This window comes from Schistocerca serialis, chromosome 11 (genome assembly GCF_023864345.2).
Source record: "Schistocerca serialis cubense isolate TAMUIC-IGC-003099 chromosome 11, iqSchSeri2.2, whole genome shotgun sequence".
Classification (NCBI taxonomy): Eukaryota; Metazoa; Arthropoda; class Insecta; order Orthoptera; family Acrididae; genus Schistocerca; species Schistocerca serialis.
This window is the reverse complement of record NC_064648.1, coordinates 150,401,637-150,418,378: the sequence shown is the minus strand read 5'-3', so window position 1 is coordinate 150,418,378 and position 16,742 is coordinate 150,401,637. Positions and strand designations below refer to the sequence as shown.

At 44.5% G+C, this 16,742-nt stretch overlaps 1 protein-coding gene across 1 annotated transcript in view; it reads right to left on the bottom strand.

The window, feature by feature from the left end:
* LOC126427101 (guanine nucleotide-binding protein subunit beta-2) overlaps positions 1-15,018 on the bottom strand; it is a 188,328-nt gene extending 173,310 nt beyond the window's left edge. The window contains exon 1 of the mRNA XM_050089302.1: positions 14,897-15,018. The gene's annotated coding sequence lies outside the window, so the exon portion shown is untranslated. The remainder of the gene's footprint in view (positions 1-14,896) is intronic.
* Between the last annotated feature and the right edge of the window lie 1,724 nt (positions 15,019-16,742).

The window sequence follows — 16,742 nt, the reverse complement described above, 5'->3', positions numbered from 1 at the left end:
CTTTTTTTCTGGACACGAGTGTGCTTCTGAATGTGGACGAAATTTGCGGAAGCAGACTTGCTGAGGGGCTGTCTTTTCGTCAGACCACTCAGAGAAGAAACTTCTGCAATCGACTTGCAGAAGACGCGCCTTTTCAGTGTGCTATTGCCACTACTGGTGCTAACACTTCTACCGTTATCCAGATGTGCGCTAAGTGATCAAAAGTGTCAGGACACACCTGCGTAACGCGGAATGATCAGCAGAAGTCACGAGATGCCAAGGTTCAGTGTCCACAATGGGTCGGGAAAGGTTCTCCAAGACCAAAAAAAGCTCATCAGGTCGGGTCAAATGTCAAAGCTATGTTTTACTTTACTTTACTTTTCCGTGTCCAGATCAAATTTTATTTTTCCAATAGTTAGCCACCGCTACGGCTTTGTCGTTGGCTTGTAGCTGGTCACTAAAATTGCAGGGCTCCGGCAGTAGTCGGCACCTGAGCAGATGTGCCTCGTCTTGTACCTCCCCGCATCCGCAAAGAACGTCGTCATCGTTAGTCAGCAGTCCCCACTTGCACAGATTAGTTTTGCATCTGGGTACACCAGCCCTCAGCCTATTTAGTGTTCTCCACACTGTATAAGGAAGTTTGTTTCCAGGTGCCATTTGCTCTTTTGGTATTATCTGCAGTTCGGTTTGTGCATTTTCCCATTTACGGACTCTATTATCTTCCTGTGAACCGTCGAGGATCTTGGTTCTTGCAATAAAGCTATTTCTAGACTTAAGCCTCCGAGCCTGAGTGACGTGCCCATTCAGTGGGTGTCGAGAATCTGTTTCTTTCTTTGTTCTCTCAGCGTCTGCTGCCACCTGCCTTCTGACCTTGGATGGGCCAATTCCAGCAAGTAGGTACAAATTACCCGTTGGTGTGCGTCTGAGACAGCCTGTAACAATTCGCATTGTCTCATTTACGCTTACATCAACCTGTTTAGCATGTGCAGATGCTTCCCATGGTCTGCTGCAGAAACACACAGAGCAAGTGCTGATGTTCTCAGTACTGATGGCTGAGCTCCCCATTCATAGTTTGTCAGCCTGCGGATGATGTTATTCCTGGAGCAGACTTTAGCCTCGGTGTTTTGGCAATGCTGCTTGAAGGAAAGCGTTCTGTCAAGTACAACTCCAAGGTATTTAGGTGTCGGACAGTGCTTTAGCTTCTTACCTTGCCATGTAACGTCGAGCTCTTCTCCAGCATCTCTATTGCGCAGATGGAAAGCACATACTTGGGTTTTCCATGTGCGCAATCACGGATTCGTCCCCCAGCCACAAACTGTTAATCGATGGTACCAACAGCGAGGAAATGTGAGAATGAAGCGGCCTCAAATGTGGCGAGACAATTCATGTGTTTTTGTATCACGATAACACACACCCACATTCATCTGTGTTGGTGCTATGTTGATAGTTTTCTTTGACTTTAAAGGATTATTTCATCACGGATTCGTGCCCCAGGCACAAACTGTTAATCGATGGTACCAACAGCGAAGAAATGTGAGAATGAAGCGGCCTCAAATGTGGCGAGACAATTCATGTGTTTTTGTATCACGATAACACCCACCCACATTCATCTGTGTTGGTGCTATGCTGATAGTTTTCTTTGACTTTAAAGGATTATTTCATCACGAATTCGTGCCCCAGGCACAAACTGTTAATCGATGGTACCACCAGCGAGCAAATGTGAGAATGAAACGGCCTGAAACGTGGCGAGACAATTCATGGCTTTTGTATCACGATAACACACACCCACATCCATCCCTGTCGGTGCGTGACATTTGCACAAAAAACGAAATCACTGTCCTGTCTCAACTTCCGTACTCTCCACACCTGGCCCATGCGAACATTTTTTTTATTTCCAGAGTTGAAAACCCTCCCTGACAGGACAAATATTTGCAACGATAGACGAGATAAAAGAAAATTCGCAAACGGCGCTTCGTGCGATCCAGCAACAGGCGTACCAAGACTGCTTCTGAGGGTGGAAACGGCGCTCGGAGCAGTGTATCAATTGCGGATGAGAGTATTTCGAGGGAAACGGTGCACAATGAGAAACAAAATGTAAGCGTAGAGAACTTCTTATGGACAAAGTTCCGTCATATTTTGAACAGACCTCGCACACTATTCCTTGCGTCAATCCGATGGGAAGGTTTGGGTTTGGCGTATGTGTGGAGAACAGTACGCGCCATTATGATGGCGCCAAGAGTGAAGTATTGGGGAGGTGCTGTTACGGTATGGTAGCGTCTTTCGTTGTCAAGTTGTGGTTCCCTTATTGCGCTTGAGAAAAGTCTAAATGCGGAAGGACACAAAAATATAAAAATTTAAAATGTTCCCAACGAATTAAATGTTCGACAAGATTTCAAAATTGCAGCTGGTCGTCATAAACTTCACTCCACGATATTTCAACTGGACATCAGCCAGTTATCTTCGGGTGAGCCATTGAAGAAGTCTATTTCAACTGGATACTGCCAGTCATCTTCAGGTGAGTCATCAAAGAAATCTATTTCAACTGGACACTGTGCGTCATCTTCAGGTGAGCCATTGAAGAAGTTTATTTCAACTGGACACTGCCAGTCATCTTCAGGTGAGCCATTGAAGAAGTCTGCTTCAACTGGACACTGCCAGTCATCTTCAGGTGAGCCATTGAAGAAGTCTACTTCAACTGGACACTGCCAGTCATCTTCAGGTGAGCCATTGAAGAAGTCTATTTCAACTGGACACTGCCAGTCATCTTCAGGTGAGCCATTGAAGAAGTCTATTTCAACTGGACACTGCCAGTCATCTTCAGGTGAGCCATTGAAGAAGTCTATTTCAACTGGATACTGCCAGTCATCTTCAGGTGAGCCATTGAAGAAGTTTATTTCAACTGGACACTGCCAGTCATCTTCAGGTGAGCCATTGAAGAAGTCTATTTCAACTGGACACTACCAGTCATCTTCAGGTGAGCCATTGAAGAAGTTTATTTCAACTGGACACTGCCAGTCATCTTCAGGTGAGCCATTGAAGAAGTCTATTTCAACTGGACACTACCAGTCATCTTCAGGTGAGCCATTGAAGAAGTCTATTTCAACTGTACACTGCCAGTCATCTCCAGGTGAGCCATTGAAGAAGGCTACTTCAACTGGACACTGCCAGTCATCTTCAGGTGAGCCACTGAAGAAGTCTATTTCAACTGGACACTGCCAGTCATCTTCAGGTGAGCCATTGAAGTCTATTTCAACTGGACACTGCCAGTCATCATCAGGTGAGCCATCAAAGAAATCTGATCCAACTGGACACCGCCAGTCATCTTCACGTGAGTCATCAAAGAAGTCTATTTCAACTGGACACCGTTTGTCATCTTCAGGTGAGCCATTGAAGAAATTTATTTCAACTGGACACTGCCAGTCATCTTCAGGTGAACCATTGAAGAAGTTTATTTCAACTGGACACTGCCAGTCACCTTCAGGTGAGCCATTGAAGAAGTCTACTTCAACTGGACACTGCCAGTCATCTTCAGGTGAGCCATTGAAGAAGTTTACTTCAACTGGACACTGCCAGTCATCTTCAGGTGAGCCAATGAAGAAGTTTATTTCAACTGGACACTGCCAGTCATCTTCAGGTGAGCCATTGAAGAAGTCTACTTCAACTGGACACTGCCAGTCATCTTCGGCTGAGCCATTGAAGTGGTCTATTTCAACTGGACACTGTCAGTCATCTTCAGGTGAGCCATTGAAGAAGTCTATTTCAACTGGACACTGAAAGTCATCTTCAGGTGAGCCATCAAAGAAATCTGTTCAACTGGACACCGCCAGTCATCTTCAGGTGAGTCATCAAAGAAGTCTATTTCAGCTGGACACCGTTCGTCATCTTCAGCTGAGCCATTGAAGAAGTTTATTTCAACTGGACACTGCCAGTCATCTTCAGGTGAGCCATTGAAGAAGTTTATTTCAACTGGACACTGCCAGTCATCTTCAGGTGAGCCATTGAAGGAGTCTACTTCAACTGGACACTGCCAGTCATCTTCAGGTGAGCCATTGAAGAAGTCTACTTCAACTGGACACTGCCAGTCATCTTCAGGTGAGCCATTGAAGAAGTATACTTCAACTGGACACTGCCAGTCATCTTCAGGTGAGCCATTGAAGAAGTCTATTTCAACTGGACACTGCCAGTCATCTTCAGGTGAGCCATTGAAGAAGTCTATTTCAACTGGACACTGCCAGTCACCTTCAGGTGAGCCATCAAAGAAGTCTATTCCAACTGGCCACCGCCAGTCATCTTCAGGTGAGTCATCAAAGAAGTCTATTTCAACTGGACACCGTTTGTCATCTTAAGCTGTGCCATTGAAGAAGTTTATTTCAACTGGACACTGCCAGTCATCTTCAGGTGAGCCATTGAAGAAGTGTATTTCAACTGGACACTGCCAGTCATCTTCAGGTGAGCCATTGAAGAAGTTTATTTCAACTGGACACTGCCAGTCATCTTCAGGTGAGCCATCAAAGAAATCTGTTCCAACTGGACACCGCCAGTCATCTTCAGGTGAGTCATCAAAGAAGTCTATTTCAACTGGACACCGTTTGTCATCTTCAGCTGAGCCATTGAAGAAGTTTATTTCAACTGGACACTGCCAGTCATCTTCAGGTGAGCCATTGAAGAAGTTTATTTCAACTGTACACTGCCAGTCATCTTCAGGTGAGCCATTGAAGAAGTTTATTTCAACTGGACACTGCCAGTCATCTTCAGGTGAGCCATTGAAGAAGTATACTTCAACTGGACACTGCCAGTCATCTTCAGGTGAGCCATTGAAGAAGTCTACTTCAACTGGACACTGCCAGTCATCTTCAGGTGAGCCATCAAAGAAATCTGTTCCAACTGGACACCGCCAGTCATCTTCAGGTGAGTCATCAAAGAAGTCTATTTCAACTGGACACCGTTTGTCATCTTCAGCTGAGCCATTGAAGAAGTTTATTTCAACTGGACACTGCCAGTCATCTTCAGGTGAGCCATTTAAGAAGTCTGTTTCAACTGGACAGTGCCAGTCATCTTCAGGTGAGCCATTGAAGAAGTCTATTTCAACTGGACACTGCCAGTCATCTTCAGGTGAACCATTGAAGAAGTCTATTTCAACTGGACACTGCCAGTCATCTTCAGGTGAGCCATTGAAGAAGTGTATTTCAACTGGACACTGCCAGTCATCTTCAGGTGAGCCATTGAAGAAGTCTATTTCAACTGGACACTGCCAGTCATCTTCAGGTGAGCCATTGAAGAAGTTTATTTCAACTGGACACTGCCAGTCATCTTCTGGTGAGCCATTGAAGAAGTTTATTTCAACTGGACACTACCAGTCATCTTCAGGTGAGCCATTGAAGAAGTTTATTTCAACTGGACACTGCCAGTCATCTTCAGGTGAGCCATTGAAGGAGTCTACTTCAACTGGACACTGCCAGTCATCTTCAGGTGAGCCATTGAAGAAGTCTACTTCAACTGGACACTGCCAGTCATCTTCAGGTGAGCCATTGAAGAAGTATACTTCAACTGGACACTGCCAGTCATCTTCAGGTGAGCCATTGAAGAAGTCTATTTCAACTGGACACTGCCAGTCATCTTCAGGTGAGCCATTGAAGAAGTCTATTTCAACTGGACACTGCCAGTCATCTTCAGGTGAGCCATCAAAGAAGTCTATTCCAACTGGCCACCGCCAGTCATCTTCAGGTGAGTCATCAAAGAAGTCTATTTCAACTGGACACCGTTTGTCATCTTAAGCTGTGCCATTGAAGAAGTTTATTTCAACTGGACACTGCCAGTCATCTTCAGGTGAGCCATTGAAGAAGTCTATTTCAACTGGACACTGCCAGTCATCTTCAGGTGAGCCATTGAAGAAGTTTATTTCAACTGGACACTGCCAGTCATCTTCAGGTGAGCCATCAAAGAAATCTGTTCCAACTGGACACCGCCAGTCATCTTCAGGTGAGTCATCAAAGAAGTCTATTTCAACTGGACACCGTTTGTCATCTTCAGCTGAGCCATTGAAGAAGTTTATTTCAACTGGACACTGCCAGTCATCTTCAGGTGAGCCATTTAAGAAGTCTGTTTCAACTGGACAGTGCCAGTCATCTTCAGGTGAGCCATTGAAGAAGTCTACTTCAACTGGACACTGCCAGTCATCTTCAGGTGAGCCATTGAAGAAGTCTATTTCAACTGGACACTGCCAGTCATCTTCAGGTGAACCACTGAAGAAGTCTATTTCAACTGGACACTGCCAGTCATCTTCAGGTGAGCCATTGAAGAAGTGTATTTCAACTGGACGCTGCCAGTCATCTTCAGGTGAGCCATTGAAGAAGTCTATTTCAACTGGACACTGCCAGTCATCTTCAGGTGAGCCATTGAAGAAGTTTATTTCAACTGGACACTGCCAGTCATCTTCAGGTGAGCCATTGAAGAAGTTTATTTCAACTGGACACTACCAGTCATCTTCAGGTGAGCCATTGAAGAAGTCTATTTCAACTGGACACTGCCAGTCATCTTCAGGTGAGCCATTGAAGAAGTCTATTTCAACTGGACACCGCCAGTCATCTTCAGGTGAGCCATTGAAGAAGTCTATTTCAACTGGACACTGCCAGTCATCTTCAGGTGAGCCATCAGAGAAATCTGTTCCAACTGGACACCGCCAGTCATCTTCAGGTGAGTCATCAAAGAAGTCTATTTCAACTGGACACCGTTTGTCATCTTCAGCTGAGCCATTGAAGAAGTTTATTTCAACTGGACACTGCCAGTCATCTTCAGGTGAGCCATTTAAGAAGTCTGTTTCAACTGGACAGTGCCAGTCATCTTCAGGTGAGCCATTGAAGAAGTCTACTTCAACTGGACACTGCCAGTCATCTTCAGGTGAGCCATTGAAGAAGTCTATTTCAACTGGACACTGCCAGTCATCTTCAGGTGAACCACTGAAGAAGTCTATTTCAACTGGACACTGCCAGTCATCTTCAGGTGAGCCATTGAAGAAGTGTATTTCAACTGGACGCTGCCAGTCATCTTCAGGTGAGCCATTGAAGAAGTCTATTTCAACTGGACACCGCCAGTCATCTTCAGGTGAGCCATTGAAGAAGTTTATTTCAACTGGACACTACCAGTCATCTTCAGGTGAGCCATTGAAGAAGTCTATTTCAACTGGACATTGCCAGTCATCTTCAGGTGAGCCACTGAAGAAGTTTATTTCAACTGGACCTTGCCAGTCATCTTCAGGTGAGCCATTGAAGAAGTTTATTTCAACTGGACACTGCCAGTCGTCTTCAGGTGAGCCATTGAAGAAGTCTATTTCAACTGGACACTGCCAGTCATCTTCAGGTGAGCCATTGAAGAAGTCTATTTCAAGTGGACACTGCCAGTCATCTTCAGGTGAGCCATTGAAGAAGTCTATTTCTACTGGACAATGCTAGTCATCTTCAGGTGAGCCATTGAAGAAGTCTATTTCAACTGGATACTGCCAGTCATCTTCAGGTTAGCCATTGAAGAAGTCTATTGCAACTGGAAATCGCCTGTCATCTTGAGGTGAGAGATTGAAGAAGTCTATTTCAACTGGTCACCGACCGTCATCTTCAGGTGAGTCATTAAAGAAGTCTATTTCAACTGGACACCACCAGTCATCTTCAAGTGAGCCATCGAAGAAGTCTTCAATGGCTCACCTGAAGATGACTGGATTGTAGAGTGAAGCCTACGATAACCGAAAGGTATCAATATATTTTGCAGCATTGTCCGCTGTGTATTGTGGAAGAACAATTAGGAGACGATGACATCTGTATCGTCCGAAAATTGGCAGTTGACCATAACAATGAAAAACGTGAGGTCATCCGTTAAACTTAGGTTATATGATAAATCAGTCAAATTTAAATGCTGCACATTCAATTACATATCTACAACAGAAAAAAAAATCTTGGTTGCGCAAAATAGGTCTATTTCATCTACACGTGTGACGCGTTTCGCCTGTTCTAGGCATCATCAGTCTATCTTGGGAAAATTACAGAATGGTGTAAGTACAAATTGCTGTTACAGCCAGTAATAAACGAATAAATTGAACATAACAAGAGGAAGACATACACTGATTGTACCACGAAGCACAGGGGCACATTTCTATTTGGGGCGGGAGGGTGGGGGGGAGATGAGGGGTATAAATTTGAACTCATAAAATGTTGCACCATAACTGAGCTAGTACGATTACTGCACAGGTGCCACTGTCGTAACCATGGTGTGGGGTGATTTTATCTAAATATCTAGGAATTACAATTACAGACAGCTGAAATTGGAAACAATGCAAGGAAAATATTGTGGGGAAGGTGAGACAAAGAGCGCGATTTAATGAAGGTACGCTTAGAAGATGCATCAGATCTACTAAAGAGGCAGCGTACACTAAACTTGTCCGTCCTCTTTTGGAGTACTGCTGCACGATGTGGGATCCTTAATGAATCGAATTAATGGAGTACATCGGGAAAGTTCGAAGACGACCAGCTCGTTTTGTATTATCGAGAAATAGAGTAGAGTCACGGACATGATACAGGATTTGGGGCAGATATCGTTAAACCGATGGTGTTTCTCGTTGAGGCTGAATGTTCTCAAGAAACTTTAATCACGAGTGGACCTACGTACAGAGCAACGACCATCATAATAAATTAAGGTAAATCAAAGCTATCACGGAAATACATAGTTGTTCGTTTCTTACAAACGCTGTTCGAGAGTAGAATAATAAATTATCGTGAAGATGGTTCTATGAACCTTCTGCCAGGCGCTTATGCGTGATGCGCAGAGTATCCGTGGAGACGTGTACTATGTGCTGAAAAGACGGACACCTGGCTGAAAATGACTTGAAAGTTCGTCGCGCCCTCCATCGGTAATGCTGGAATTCAGTATGGTGTTGGTCCACGGTTAGGCTTGATGACAGCTTCTACTCTCGCAGACACACGTTCAGTCATGTGCTGGAAGATTTCTTGAGGAATGGCAGTCCATTCTTCATGGAGTGCTGCACTGAGGAGAGGTATCGATGTCGGTAGGTGAGGTCTGGAACGAAGTCAGCGTTCAAAAACATCCCTAAACTGTTCTATAGGTTTCAGGTCAGGACTCTGTGCAGGCCAGTCCATCACAGGGATGTTATTGTCGTGTAACCACTCCGCCACAGGCCGTGCATTATGAACAGGTGCTCGATCGTGTTGAAAGATGCAATCGCCATCCGCAAATTGCTTTTCAGCAGTGGGAAGCAACAACGTGCTTCAAACAGTAGTGTAGACCGATGCTGTGATAGTGCCACCCAAAACAACAAGGCGTGCAAGCTCCCTCCATGAAAACACGACCACACCATAACGCCAACGCCTCCGAAATTTACTGTTGGCACAACACACCCAGGCAGATGACGTTCACCAGGCATTAGGCATACCCACAGCCTGCGATCGAATCGCCACATTGTGTACCGTGATTCCTCACTCCACACAAAGTTTTTCCACTGTTCAGTTGTCAAATGTTTTTCCGCCTTATACCAAGTGAGGCGTCGTTTGGCATTTACCAGCGTAATGTGTGACTTGTGAGCAGTTGCTCGACCATGAAGTCCAAGTTTTCTCACCTCCCGGCTGTCATAGTATTTGTAGTGGTTCCTGATGCAGTTTGGAATTCCTGGGTGATGGTCTGGATAGATGTCTGCCTTAGGACTTAGGGATGTTTAGGAGCGTGTAAATATCGCGTACGGACGCATACACAAGTGACACCCAATTACCTGACCACATTCGAAGTCTGTGAGTTCTGCGGAGTGCCCCATTCTGCTCTCTCACGATGTCTAATAACTACTGAGGTCGCTGATATGGAGTACCTGGCAGTAGGAGGCAGCACAATGCACCTAATATGAAAGACGTATGTTTCTGAGGGTGTCCGCATACTTTCCATGGTGCATGTCATTCATACGGGGGTCTGTCTCATGGTCAAATGACAGTACATTGGCACAACTCACAACAGTGTGAACGAATTCTTGAACGTGAAATTTAAAACTTCAGCTTTCATTTTGCCATCTTCAACTACCACACCAGTGTGGCCAACAAGGGACTGAATGGAAAGTAGGTGTTCATATACTTTTAAACAGACTGTTTACAGGGTGGTCCATTGATCGTGACCGGGCCAAATATCTCACGAAATAAGCGTCAAACGAAAAAACTACAAAGAACGAAACTCGTCTACCTTGAAGGGGGGAAACCAGATGGCGCTATGGTTCTCCCGCTAGATGGCGTTGCCATATGTCAAACGGAAATGAACTGCGCTTTTTAAAATAGCAATCCACCATTTTTTATTACATATTCGTGTAGTACGTAAACAAATATGAGTATTTTAGTGGGACCACTTTATTCCCTTTGTGATAGATGGCGCTGTAATAGTCACAAACATATAGCTCACAATTTTAGACGACCATTTGGTAAGAGGTCGATTTTTTATATTAAAATACAGAACATAGGTACGTTTGAACATTTTTTTTTCGGTTGCTCCAATGTGATACATGTACTTTTGAGACCTTATCATTTCTGAGAACATATACTGTTACAGCGTGATTACCTGTAAATACCACATTAATGCAATAAATGCTCAAAATCATGTTCGTCAACCTCAGTGCATTTGGCAATACGTGTAACGACATACCTCTCAACAGCGAGTAGTTCGCTTTCCGGTAATGTTCGCACATGCATTGACAATGCGCTGACGCACGTAGTCAGGCGTTGTCGGTGGATCACGATAGCAAATATCCTTCAACTTTCCCCACAGAAAGAAATCCGCAGACGTCAGATCCGGTGAATGTGCGGGCCACGGTATGGTGCTTCGACGACCAATCCACCTGTCACGAAATATGCTATTCAATACCGCTTCAACCGCACGCGAGCTATGTGCCGGACATCCATCATGTTGGAAGTACATCGCCATTCTGTCATGCAGTGGAACATCTTGTAGTAACATCGGTACAACATTACGTAGGACATTGCAACATTTAGATTGCCATCGATAAAATGGGTGCCAATTATCCTTCCTCCCATAACGCTGCACCATACATTAACCCGCCAAGGACGCTGATGTTCCACTTGTCGCAGCCGTCGTGGATTTTCCGTTGCCCAATAGTGCATATTATGCCGGTTTACGTTACCGGTGTTGATGAATGATGCTTCGTCGCTAAATAAAACGCGTGCAAAAAATCTGTCATCGTCCCTTAATTTCTCTTGTGCCCAGTGGCACAACTGTACGCGACGTTCAAAGTCGTCGCCATGCAATTCCTGGTGCATGGAAATATGGTACGGGTGCAATCGAACTCGATGTAGCATTCTCAACACCGACGTTTTTGGGATTCCCGATTCTCGCGCAATTTGTCTGCTACTGATGTGCGGATTAGCCGCGACAGCAGTTAAACACCTACTTGGGCATCATCATTTGTTGCAGGTCGTGGTTGACGTTTCACATGTGGCTGAACACTTCCTGTTTCCTTAAATAACGTAACTATCCGGCGAACGGTCCGGACACTTGGATGATGTCGTCCAGGATACCGAGCAACATACATAGCACACGCCCGTTGGGCATTTTGATCACAATAGCCACATATCAACACGATTTCGCCCTTTCCGCAATTGGTAAACGGTCCATTTTAACACGGGTAATGTTTCACGAAGCAAATACCGTCCGCACTGGCGGAATGTTACGTGATAGCACGTACTTATACGTTTGTGGCTATTACAGTGGCATCTATCACAAAGCGAAAAAAGTGATCCAACTAAAACATTCATATTTCTTTATGTACTACACGAATATGTAATAGAAATTGGGGGTTCCTATTAAAAAACAACCGCAGTTGACATCCGTTTGACCTATGGCAGCGCCATCTAGCGGGCCAACCACAGTGCCATCTGGTTTCCCCCTTCAAGCTAGACAAGTTACGTTCTTTGTAGTTTTTTCGTTTGAGGCTTATTTCGTGAGATATTTGGCCCGGTCACGATCAATGGACCACCCTGTAGACGGTGTAATATTAGTAATTTTCGCCTCACAGACATTAATATACGCTCAATAGTAAACGCCTGATGGCCTAAAGTTATCGAACTGTAAAGTAAAAGAAATGAACCATCGCATAGCATTCTTTATCTTTGCCGTTCTTGCGCGGTGCCTGTAAATCTCTATGTACATGTATCGATTAATGGTATAAAAAAAGAATTCTGTTGTTTCAACACAAATGAGGCACTTGGCGCCTCACCTGTTACTGTTTGGATTCCATGAAAGGCGGACGCGGACTTGCTGCGTTCCGCAACGGTATTTTATATTTCATGTGAAAATTTTGAGTGAATATGCTAATTGTTATTTTTCCAATCAGGAAACATGTGGTTTCTTGTAACTGATTACGAGCAGACAGCATCAAGAGGACATTTTGACTGTTATGTAAAAAAGTATTTAACCACAATGGTCATCTAATGTAATTTAATATGAAAAGGTACGTAGCATTAAAAAAAAGTGTGTTAAAGATAAGTGTGTTCATTTTAGTAAATTACCCTTGATGATTTCCATCTCCTCATTTACTCAATTGATAATTGTTTTGTGTTACTTCATCACCAGAAATTACGATCACGCTGATGGGCCGAACGCAGCATGAGGCAGAAGGAACGTTATCGTTTTCCTATTATTTCTGAACTAACTTTTTTTTAATTGTGTAGTGTTGCATCTGTATATTGAGCAAGCAGTGAAGGAAACAAAAGAAAAATTCGGATTAGGTATTAAAATCCATGGAGAAGAAATAAAAACTTTGAGGTTCGCCGATGACATTGTAATTCTGTCAGAGACAGCAAAGGACGTGGAAGAGCAGTTGAAAGGAATGGATAGTGTCTTGAAAGGAGGATATAAGATGAGCATCAACAAAAGCAAAACGAGGATAATGGAATGTAGTCGAATTAAGTCGGGTGATGCTGAGGGAATCAGATTAGGAAATGAGACACTTGAAGTAGTAAAGGAGTTTTGCTATTTGCGGAGCAAAATAAGTGATGATGATCGAAGTAGGGAGGATATAAAATGTAGACTGGCAATGGCAAGAAAGCATTTCTGAAGAAGAGAAATTTGTTAACATCGAGTATAGATTTAAGTGTCAGGAAGTCGTTTCTGAAAGTATTTGTATGGAGTGTAGCCATGTATGGAAGTGAAACGTGGACGATAAATAGTTTGGACAAGAAGAGAATAGAAGCTTTCGAAATGTGGTGCTACAGAAGAATGCTGAAGATTAGATGGGTAGATCACATAACTAATGAGGAGGTATTGAATAGGATTGGAGAGAAGAGGAATTTGCGTCACAACTTGACGAGAAGAAGGGATCGGTTGGTAGGACATGTTCTGAGGCATCAGGGGACACCAATTTAGTATTGGAGGGCAGCGTGGAGGGTAAAAATCGTAGAGGGAGACCAAGAGATGAATACACTAAGCAGATTCTGAAGGATGTAGGTTGCAGTAGGTACTGGGAGATGAAGACACTTGCATAGGATAGAGTAGCATGGAGAGCTGCATCAAACCAGTCTCAGGACTGAAGACCACAACAACAACAGTGTTGCATTTCTTTTGAAGTCTATAAATCTTCTGGTCCCTTAGTGTTGTTCCGGGTATGACTAAACGCGGATATAAAAATGCACATCAACGTTAATGTTTCTCTTAGTAACAAATAAGCCCTCGGTCACAAATATTAAGTCAAAATTGACCAGGTTTCCACGCTACTATGAGCGTCGTCTTCAGAATTGGACTAACTGTTCTAAAACATATTAGGTATATAATACATTAATAAAATTAAAGTTTGTAATGACTGGAAAAAGAAGCAGTACTTACAAGTCACATATTAAAAAAGATCTAAGCCGGAAAGGCGACGCCATGAATAGCTGTAAGTGAGATGGCGAGCCGCTAAGAGCTGATCGTACTGTGAACAAGGGTTGCAGCAAGAACACGGCGTGAGTCATTCTTGGGTAGCTCAGTTGGTAGAGCACTTGCCTGGAAAGACAGAGGTCCCGAGTTCGAGTATCGGTCCGGCATACAATTTTAATCTGCCAGGAAGTTTCTTGAGAGTCCTGTTGCAACCCTTGTTCACAGTTCGAGCAGCCCTTAAGGGCTCGCCATCTCACTTACAACTATTCATGACGTCGCCTTTCCAGGTTACATCTTTTTTAATATGTGGCTTGTAAGTACTGCTTCTTTTTCCAGTCAGTACAAACTTCAACTTTATTAATGTATTATATACCTAATATGTTTTCGAACAGTTAGTCTAATTCTGAAGACGACGCTCATAGTAGCGTGGAAACCTGGTCAATTTTGACTTAATATTTGTGACCGAGGGCTTATCTGTTTCTAATATAATTCTGACACGGTCACGGAACCTTAGCAGCTATGTTCAAAGATAATGTTTCTCTTATTCAGGCATTTAATGCTCAACGTATGTTATTATAATAGTGTAATCAATCCCTAATTCTGTTGCCTAGTGCCGGCCAGGGTGACCGAGCGGTTCTAGGCGCTACAGTCTGGAACCGCGCGACCACTACGATCGCAGGTTCAAATCCTGCCTCGGGCATGAATGTGTGTGATGTCCTTAGGTTAGTTAGGTTTAAGTAGTTCTAAGTTCTAGGGGACTGATGACCTCACAAGTTAAGTCCCATAGTGCTCAGAGCCATTTGAACCATATGTTGCCAAGTGGCCCACCAAAATATCCACTATTTCGTCATTTTTTCAAAAAAAAATTTTTTAAATAACAATTCTTTTTCTTTTTGCCCCCCCCCCCCCATCCATCCCTCCCAAGAGCAACGCTACAACGGCGCTGCAGGCAGTATCTTCTCAGTACACAAAGTCACGGCGGCAACAGCCGCAGCGAGGCGGGGTGCCGAACACTCACCTGTGGGGTTATACGCGAGCCAGCAGCGTCTGACGTTCGAGGTTCAGGGTTCGAGGCTTGTTGAGGTCAGGCGTCGTCCGGAGAGCCCCAGCGGCTGCAGCGAGACTGGCCGAGTGGCGATGTGCTGCGCCCGGCGGCTGCCGGAACCCCTAGCAGTGGCTCAGCTAATCCCTCGCTGACCCACTTCACGCAGAAGACCGCAAAATGCCGAGGGAAAAAACCCGCGAGTCCAGCCTAGCTGCACGACTGCCGGTCAGCTGCACGAACTACAACGCCCGTAAAAAAAATGTTGAAACTTCCTGGCAGATTAAAACTGTGTGCCGGACCGAGACTCGAACTCGGGACCTTTGCCTTTCGCGGGCAAGTGCTCTACCAACTGAGCTACCCAAGCACGACTCACGCCGCGCCCTCACAGCTTTACTTCTGCCAGTACCTCGTCTCCTACCTTCCAAACTTTACAGAAGCTCTCCTGTAAACCTTGTAGAACTAGCACTCCTGAAAGAAAGGATATTGCGGAGACATGGCTTAGCCACAGCCTAAGGGATGTTTCCAGAATGAGATTTTCACTCTGCAGCGGAGTGTTCGCTGATATGAAACTTCCTGGCAGATTAAAACTGTGTGCTGGACTGAGACTCGAACTCGGGACCTTTCCCTTTCGTGAGCAAGTGCTCTACCAAAGTTTGGAAGGTAGGAGACGAGAAACTGGCAGAAGTAAAGCTGTGAGGACGGAGCGTGAGTCGTGCTTGGGTAGTTCAGATGGTTGGTAGAGCACTTGCCCGCGAAAGGCAAAGGTCCCGAGTTCGAGTCTCGGTCCGGCACACAGTTTAGCTGGCACGGTAGTTCAGCGTGTTTGGTCAGAGAGCTCTGTAACAACAAAACTGAGTGGAAGGATCAACCACCGAACTTGAACAGGATGTCTTGCGACGTCCGCAACGACCAAACACAACGATCAATACAGAACAAAAAAAAAAGACGGTTGGTAGAGCACGTGCTCGCGAAAGGCAAAGGTCCCGAGTTCGAGTCTCGGTCCGACACACAGTTTTAATCTGCCAGGAAGTTTCATATCAGCGCACACTCCGCTGCAGATTGAAAATCTCATTCTGGAAACATCCCCTAGGCTGTGGCTAAGCCATGTCTCCTCAATATCCTTTTTTTTTTTTTTCAGGAGTGCTAGTTCTGCAAGGTTCGCAGGAGAGCTTCTGTAAAGTTTGTAAAGTAGGAGACGAGGTACTGGCAGAAGTAAAGCTGTGAGGACGGGGCGTGAGTCGTACTTTGGAAGCTCAGTTGGTAGAGCGCTTGCCCGCAAAAGGCAAAGGTCCCGAGTTCGAGTCTCGGTCCGACACACAGTTTTAATCTGCCAGGAAGTTTCATATCAGCGCACACTCCGCTGCAGAGTGAAAATCTCATTCTGAAAAAAATGTTGTCGGTGATAAGAAAATGTTTTAATGTTTATTGATTAGCAATTCTGGTTATTATTTAGTCTTTTAGGTATGCTGTAGTTAAAGTTCATTAATACATGCTGCGTCAAAAAAATGTATACACACTTTGAAGCGTCATAGAAAATCTATTTCCCGTTCTGCAATGTTAAATTTCTGGAAATGGAAAGCTTTAAGTCCAATTGGAAAAATAAATGTACTCTGCAAATGTGATTAATGTTCAAACTGGTGGCCTTCAGCATCAATACATTTCTGAGTAAAAGTCATCCCTGATTCCGTACCTCGTGTAAGTAGGCTGTTTAGATTTTTATGTTGGTAACGCCACGTAGCGCTCTGTATGAAAATCACTGGCTGTGCTGTGTGCAGTCTGTGGCTGGTTTGCATTGTTGGAATAGTCGCTATTGTAGTGT